Source organism: Dermacentor andersoni, chromosome 6 (genome assembly GCF_023375885.2).
Source record: "Dermacentor andersoni chromosome 6, qqDerAnde1_hic_scaffold, whole genome shotgun sequence".
Classification (NCBI taxonomy): Eukaryota; Metazoa; Arthropoda; class Arachnida; order Ixodida; family Ixodidae; genus Dermacentor; species Dermacentor andersoni.
In genome coordinates this window covers 125,261,642-125,269,455 of record NC_092819.1, presented here as the reverse complement: position 1 = coordinate 125,269,455, position 7,814 = coordinate 125,261,642, and positions in this window count along the sequence as shown.

Below are 7,814 nucleotides of genomic sequence, written 5' to 3'. Positions count from 1 at the left end.
CGAGGCGCGCGCACTTTTGCGTTGATCAACGTGCGTTGCCGCCAATCCGTCGCCGGTGGTCCTTTTAGGAGACCTTAACTTAGACATCTCAAAACCGGCAACAAAGCAGTGATTCACTCACTTCATGAAAGTGTTTGGCCTCGGTTACTTCAGCGATTCGATTAAATGAACTACCATACGCGGGTCAAGCATTGATTTTACTTTGGTAGAAAACACTTCGTAAATAAGATCGGAAAAAGATATTTGTGTATCATAGCGACCACAAGGCAGTTATATAAGTTTTTCAAAGTAATAAATACAATAAAGGTTTTGTAAACTGCACTGAAACGTTTGTTTGTGTCATACGTCCCTTTGAAAAGCAGCGTGCGTAATGGGCGCACATCAGGGGATCAGTGGTTGACAAGCTGCCGTACATTAGGCGCAACATGTCTACGGCTGCACTGACGAACCATCTTCACAGGAGTCTATTAGCGGTGATTTGTTTCTTTATTAGGCGGCATTTTGCTTGGTCAGTCAATACCTGGCTTTAACAATGCCATATTGTAATTCCGCAAAAATGTAGATAAAAGAATCATTATTTAAGACGTAACGCGTCCGCACTTTAAGAGTTCGTGTTGCTGAAGCATGACGCGTGAACGCGGCCATGAGCAACGTGGTCACATGTACCTAGGCGGTGTTGATAATGTGAACGTACTCGTAGTTTCCGCAGCACATGAAACAGTTTACTTGAAAAAGTACTTTCCAACACGGCCGCGGCAATAAGTACATCCAGTAGTCATTGGGGACTTTTCCCCACCGTTACTTTTCTGTATAGACAATCCGCGCGGACGTATACACCACCCTCCGTCCGTGCGCCGTAGATACACACCTCGCTGCAGTACAAAAAGCAATAAGCTACGCTCACTGTTTGTCACATGCCATTATTTGCAAGCAAAATTTAAGAATATTAGAATATTAAATATTAAGAATATTAAAATATTCAGAAGCCCTTACTCTATAGGGGAAACGAGCAAGCAAAGCTTGGCTACAGCGTGCTTAACATCCTGCTTTTCTTTATTTAGGTAGCGCCCGTCCGCGGAACGCAGTTTTCGTTCTGAATCGGCGTCGCCTCTTTTATGTTCTTTCCAACGTTCGTCAGCCTCTAGAACGGGCCAACGAAAGGACCATGAACCGTCACGCGTTCATGTAAACGCGGGTTAGGAATACAATTTTCTCGAAACCGGAATTTTCCGGAAATGTGCAATTCCTGATATTGACCTTAAGCGTTGCCCAGCAGATCGTTTTTGGTCCGCCAACACGAACTATTTAAATGGAGCGCCGACACCGTTGTTATCGCAGACAGAGCTGGGCAAGAACGGTTTACCCTCGCAAACCGAGACGCAGCGTCTCGATGGCGTCTCACACGCTGCGAGTCGCAGTACAGTGCACAGCCGTCAACCGGTGCAAGTTAATGGAAGCTTCGCTTTGTTTGATGATTTTCAAAGAACGCAACCAACAAAGATTGTTCCGTTCTCGGCGGGGGTAGCAAGAAAGTACACGATACAGCCCTCTTGCTAGGCGTTTCTTGAGGGGCATGCTTTTCGCATTGTTCGCGTCTAGCAGCAAACTAGTTTTTTTAGCGAACCTCGTCGCCCTCACAAGTCAGTTACTCCAAGCTTCGCTTGAAAACCTGACTCACCTGTCTCACACACGAAAACACCGCCGCAGCCAACGTTCACGAAACCTTCCCGCTGGCACGCCGCTGGTACACGAATCGTTGATTTCTTCTCGGTGGACGAGTGGTGATTGGTGTTGATGGCAGTACGGATGAAGAAGAAATAGCACGGAAGGTGTCTTGGATAAATTCTGTTATGTATAAAAAACACGCCAAATTTGGGAGTATAATTATTATTTTGTAAAACGATTGAGCAGTTTTCATTACAACATTTTCTTTTTTTGCGCCTGTGTCCTCTGGCGTTTGGTGAGAGCACTAGTTCGTTACGTAGCCGTGACGTAGTTCCTGAGGCCAGATTTCTCGGAGTGTCGGCTTTTTCTTTCTCTATGTTGCAAGCAACCGGGCGCAGCGTCCCGCGGCGTCCGAGATTTGCGTGCGCCAGCGCGCACAAATCATGGATGCCGTGGCCGGTCTACGGTTGGTAGAAACGCCGGAAAAGGGAATTTTTCAGCATGAAATGCTTATAGCTCCCCCATTATCAGCGGCCTTCAGCTTCAAATGACCTTCAGCCAACAGCCAGAGCCGTCGTCGCGAGAACAAAAGGAGATCGTCCGGGCAACTAGCCATAACTTAAGGGTGTATGGTAGGGTAATTGGTACATGTTAGGTTTAGCGTAATATTTTAGAAACGGCTACAGATATTCGCATAAAATTTCACGCGCTTACAAAAGATGCTCTTGGGCGCAACAGGAGACACTTTGTTTGTGTCTAGATGGTTTGCCTTTCCTGTGTCCCACACCGAAATTTTCAGGTGTGTTTATTTATTTGATGTCAGAAATTCTTTTAGTTCAGAATATGTATGACTTGTTGTAGTACATGTTTACAAAGTTTCACTGGAATCGGCTGAATACTTTCTGAGAAAAGGTACATTGAATTTGAAAAATTATAAAAAACGCAGTTTGAGAAAAATGAAGTTTTATGTTTGCATACTGCATGTGGATGCTCAAAATGCCCTAGGAGAATACATTTCACTGCTGAGTTTCTTGCAGGTGTCTCCAAAGCCCTTCTTAGTGTTCCTTTTTATCTGTCATCCTTCCTTGCTCTCAGCAGAGCCATAGAATTCTGCCCTGTCAACACACTCTTTGTCCATCCTGTCGAGGGTAATATTACAAAATACACCTGGAACAATTATAAGAACCTCCAAAACAGCTTTTCATGCAGAATTACCGTCATTGTAGTAGGCTACAGCATTGTTAGTTGCAGTCTTCAATGTGTAAGCACTGACAAATGTCTTAAGGCAGCAGCACCAGATGAGTTAGTTGAGCGACTCATTGGTTTTTTGTGTTCGGCCATGAATACATTTGCTCAGAAGACCGAGTGCCTTTGAAAGTTCTCTTTCTGCTCCATTTGCTGGACGATTGTGCCATCTTCTGGGCAAGTAATGCGTTTGAAACTCGAAACAAAGGCGACCACGACCGTAATGGTGGGAACAATAGCAAAGACGGAACACGCTACAAGAGCACCACTAACAGCACATATGCTATAAAAGAAAATATTTTCGACAATATATGATCTTAACGTAATAGTCCTGTGGAAACCCGGAAGGTGGAGAGAAGCAATTAACTAAGAAAAAATGAGACATCCACCCAATCGCTGAAATTGCCACAAAGGAAACCCATGCGGGTTCCTCGAAAGAAAAGCCTAGCAGTTAAAAAAAAATTCGTCCTGGTCCGGGACTCAAACCCGGGACCACCGCTTTCCAGGGCAGCCGCTCTGCCATCTGAGCTAACCAGACGGCTAGCAGATGGTAGGACGAAGTCCATTTTGTCAACAACTCGAAACAAGGGTTTGACGTAATAGTCATTTGTAGAAAAGAGCTATTACGTCAAACTCTTGATTTTGCTGCGAGTTGTTGACAAATTCGACTTCGTCCTGCCATCTGCTAGCTGCCTGTTTAGCTCAGATGGTAGAGCGGCTGCCCCGGAAAGGCGGTGGTGCCGTGTTCGAGTCCCTAACGAGGAAGAATTTTTCTTCAACTGCAAGGCTTTTCTTTCGAGGAAAGGCTATCGCATTTACAATTCATAAGAGGTGCTTACATGTTCTCGGACTTTTTTTAAACTTGAGTGTAGATAGTGCTACCCCCGGGAGCAGCTGCACCCGCTATGGCAATAAACATCACAGTGACCGATATCAGATCGACATAGTATCCAATAACCAAAACACCCTATGGAAATTCACAAACACACTCCGGGACACATTAATACCATTCTCAAAGACCAAATAAATTCACACTCCGTGGGGTTACTCTGAGATGGGTGCCCATGGCCATCAGGGAATCGAGGTAAATTCAAAAGCAAGCATTCGAGCCCAAAGATACGTTTACTTTGGTCCCCGATGCCTTGGCCAAAGACTCATGACTCGTACATGCACATAAAGAAACTACTACCAAAAATAAAGAGCTTCACCCAAATCGAAGAATCAACCGCATCATGCCCCCTCCGGTCCGCCCAAAATACTTAACGGATCGGAACGCAGAACCGGCACAGTCGGCACAATAGACTTCAAGCTGTATTTCTATACAGGACAAGGTACACCCGAATGATCCAAATGCGAAGCGCATGCACCCCACTAACTTTCACGCCCCTGGGAATTCCCAGCAACGAGTAAGAAAGACGACATGGCTACATGACAACCCCAGCCTTTCAGCAATATTGCAGAGTAGAGTGGATCGCTCTCTGACTGGGCCACAACTCTGGAAATATTTGGGAAGCTTCAGTATTGGAGAAGGTGACGAAGGACTCAAGACCAGTACACAGGCACCCCTAGTAGCACCCAGTCACTTTGAGCAAGTGCGACTTTGACGTTAACGGTTACACGGGAAAGGAAAATGTCATATCGATTTGATGGCAGTGTTGGCAGGATAAATTACCTACCAGCAGGAAAATTAGCCTGAGCTATATATATATATATATATATGTGTGTGTTGCTACAGGCAACATTTGTGAAAGAACAAGCTGTTCACTTGTCAAGCCTACGCAAGACGACATTGCAATGAACGCCCGAGCGACGCGCTGAGAATTTGGAAGTGCCAAATGTGCAGAAACGTCGGCTTTTCCCGCTGGCTTTTTCTGTTGCAGATGGCACAAAGAAGCTTACGTAATTTCAAATGGCTATGAAGTGCTTTTATAAATAGGGCCTACACTGCACTGAATATAGTTCTGTATATTTTTGAACCGCTCATACTAAGGAGTGCTTCGAAATATACACTCCAACACACAGTTCACATACACACTTCGATACGACGACGTGATGAAATCAGCGACGCTCCCCCCTCCCTCCCCTTCGTTGACGAGTGCGTTCTCGGGCGGGTAACGTGTGCCAGTCTGAAAATGCCCACAAGCGGCAAAGCGCACTCGCTTACTGTCAGACGGGCGTGTTGCCTAATCTTCCTGAGAAATCTATTCAACATTGAAATACAGCAATGCCGAACAATGTTTATACTGAAAACTGCGCAGTAAACGCAAGACAAAACGGAACACTGAAGGCTCTGACTGCAAATTTTAGGGCTGGAAGCTCTTAACGAAGATTGTGAGAAGTCCTGTTTGGCGCTTTCCCGCGTTGGGATGACGCTGTTCGAACGCGACGCTTACTTTGTCCGAACCTTTCTTTCGTGGCCGTTTCTGCCGCACAGAAACGCTGCCAGAAACGCCCTGCTGCACAGTTACAAAAATAGTTGCGAAGAAGCATGCGACAGGCGCTCAGACCAAAAAAGCAACGACGCTCGACCGTGAGGAGAGCTGCTGTCGAAATCGCGACACGTCATATTCTTTCAGTCGGTCCTTCGGTACCTGCTTTCCTGACACCAGGCTTTTCTTACCATCTGTCAATGCAGTGTTATTAGGAGTCGACAGGAGGCGCTCGATGTTGGAGGCCAGCGCCACTTCCACTGGACCCATTACAGCCCGTCTCACACGGCAGGCGGCACCATTTCTTTTTTTTTATTATTCCACCGGCTGTGCCAATGCGTATCAGCATCATGGGGAGATTGACAGTGGGAAGAGCGATATTGCTGGTAACATGATGCTAACAGCGGGTCCCCACTTTGTCGTACCAACTCTGTTGCTGTCATCGCCTGGAGTGTTCCTTTCAAGCGCCACCAATGCGCTTCACGTTGGAGGCGTTCGAAGTAAAGCTACCAGCATATATAGCGGAAGTGGCTTCGGCATGACGGGACTAGCGGCGCAGTGTCCCCTCTCGGCGATCTGTGACATCACCAGAATCAGCACCTCCAAACGTTCCCCTGTAATGAGTCATCCTCCCTTGGCATGCTATAAGCACTGAAAGCGTGGCACTATAAGCACGCGTCCCAAATTTGCCGTATAGGTCACCTATTGAGTAAAATTAGACAAAGACAAGTTCTTGTCGTTGCCTTTCCGTCCAGGGTGCGTTGCCTTTTTGTTGCGCTATTTTTACTCATCAGCAGTGGCAACACCAACTAGCCCAACAAATTATTCTTGAGGTCGGCTACGCTTATTCAATACGTAGGGATGCCCGATTTCTTGTGGTATTACCGTGTTAACAAGCCTCTACGAAGACATTGCGTATTATTGTTTTTGGAAATTTATGCTTCTCTTTTGCCGGGATATCGAACGAAGTCCGTGGCCATGAGTTCAATAAATGTTCCAGACAATAATGGAAGCTCAGAAGGATAACAATTACTCACATAATGCGGATGAAAGGTCCGCCTTGGGATAACAAAAAAGGCATTTCAGGGTTTTAGCATGGGCTTGCATAACATGGAGGCTAATGCAAAGAATATTAAGATGTTACTAAGTGAAACTCAGTGTTTAAAGGACATAACATTAACTTGCAGGAAAGCCTTAGATTTCTATATTCGAGATTTCTCGACCTTTAAGACAGTGGTCGTAGGTAGAATTTAATTGTTTTCGATATTCAGGAAGAAAGTAAGGAATCTGAATCTTAGGATGGCCATAATTAGTAAACTCTTAAGGGACAAACCGGGCGGCAACTGGACATTTGTGGCTAAAATAGATAGATTAGGATGGCGTTCTTCCGAACTCGGAACTATACCGTATTTCCAAAATTATGCGGAGAACCAAAAAATCCTTAGAAATAAATAAATAAGGGTACAAGCATGGGAATCGAGAACGACTCCAGCGCTGATACTTCGCGTTAGCGTACACTGTTGCAGCAAAGCGCGAAGTCCAACAAAGACGCTGGCGAAAAGATTTCACTTGTCCATGATATACTGCAGGTTGATGCACACTTCTTCGTATGAGACTGTTCGGAGCTCGGTTTGGCGGAGGCAAGTTATGCACGTGTTGGGCGGTTGAGAACGGAGAGTCGACTGGCTTTATTCCACAGTAAAAGCAGGTTCGCCGAGTGGCAGTGCCGGTGCCCTTGTCGGACAGCCGCTTCGGTCCGAGCAGGGTCAATGACCCCCAGGAAGACATTGGGTGGGGACAAAGAAGTGGCGGGAGGTCACTACAAGAATATTGAACAAGTGGAAGGGCACATTTAAGGTCTTAATCTGACCTTCAATAAAGTCACTTCTCTCTCTCTCTCACTTTCTCTGCATTTGTTCAATATTTGTTATTATTTATGCGAAATGAAAATGTGTCATTTACAGGGTTATCATTTTTAAGTTGTACAGAATTTTTATATATCACCTGTGGCAGATAGCATAACTGTTGTCCTTGAGGGGTAATATTTGAAGAGGTGGACATTATTAACACAATAAATGGAACACATACTCAACTAATCTACGCAAATTTGCTAATTAACTTCCCAGATAATTACTTTACGGTACTTATTGCAATTTACGAATTGTAGCCGATGAGATTGAAGACGTGTCCACTTGAAATAAATTTCCCGAATGACAGCGCTTTCCAGATATAATTTCCCAAAATGTGGAATGAAATGCATCCCTCCATTTGATTTTGTGTTTCAATGCATAAAAGAGCGCTTTGCTGAAAACAAAAGTGAAACAACAATGCATTCTTGCGGCGAGTTTGATGGTGCATATCTCCAAACGAGTCATTCTAGAAATTATTTCCAAGTGATTACGCCTTGCAAGCTCAGCGGCTACAGTTTGGTAATTGCTATATGCGGTAATGTAAATAAGTAAAAAGTTAAAGGTG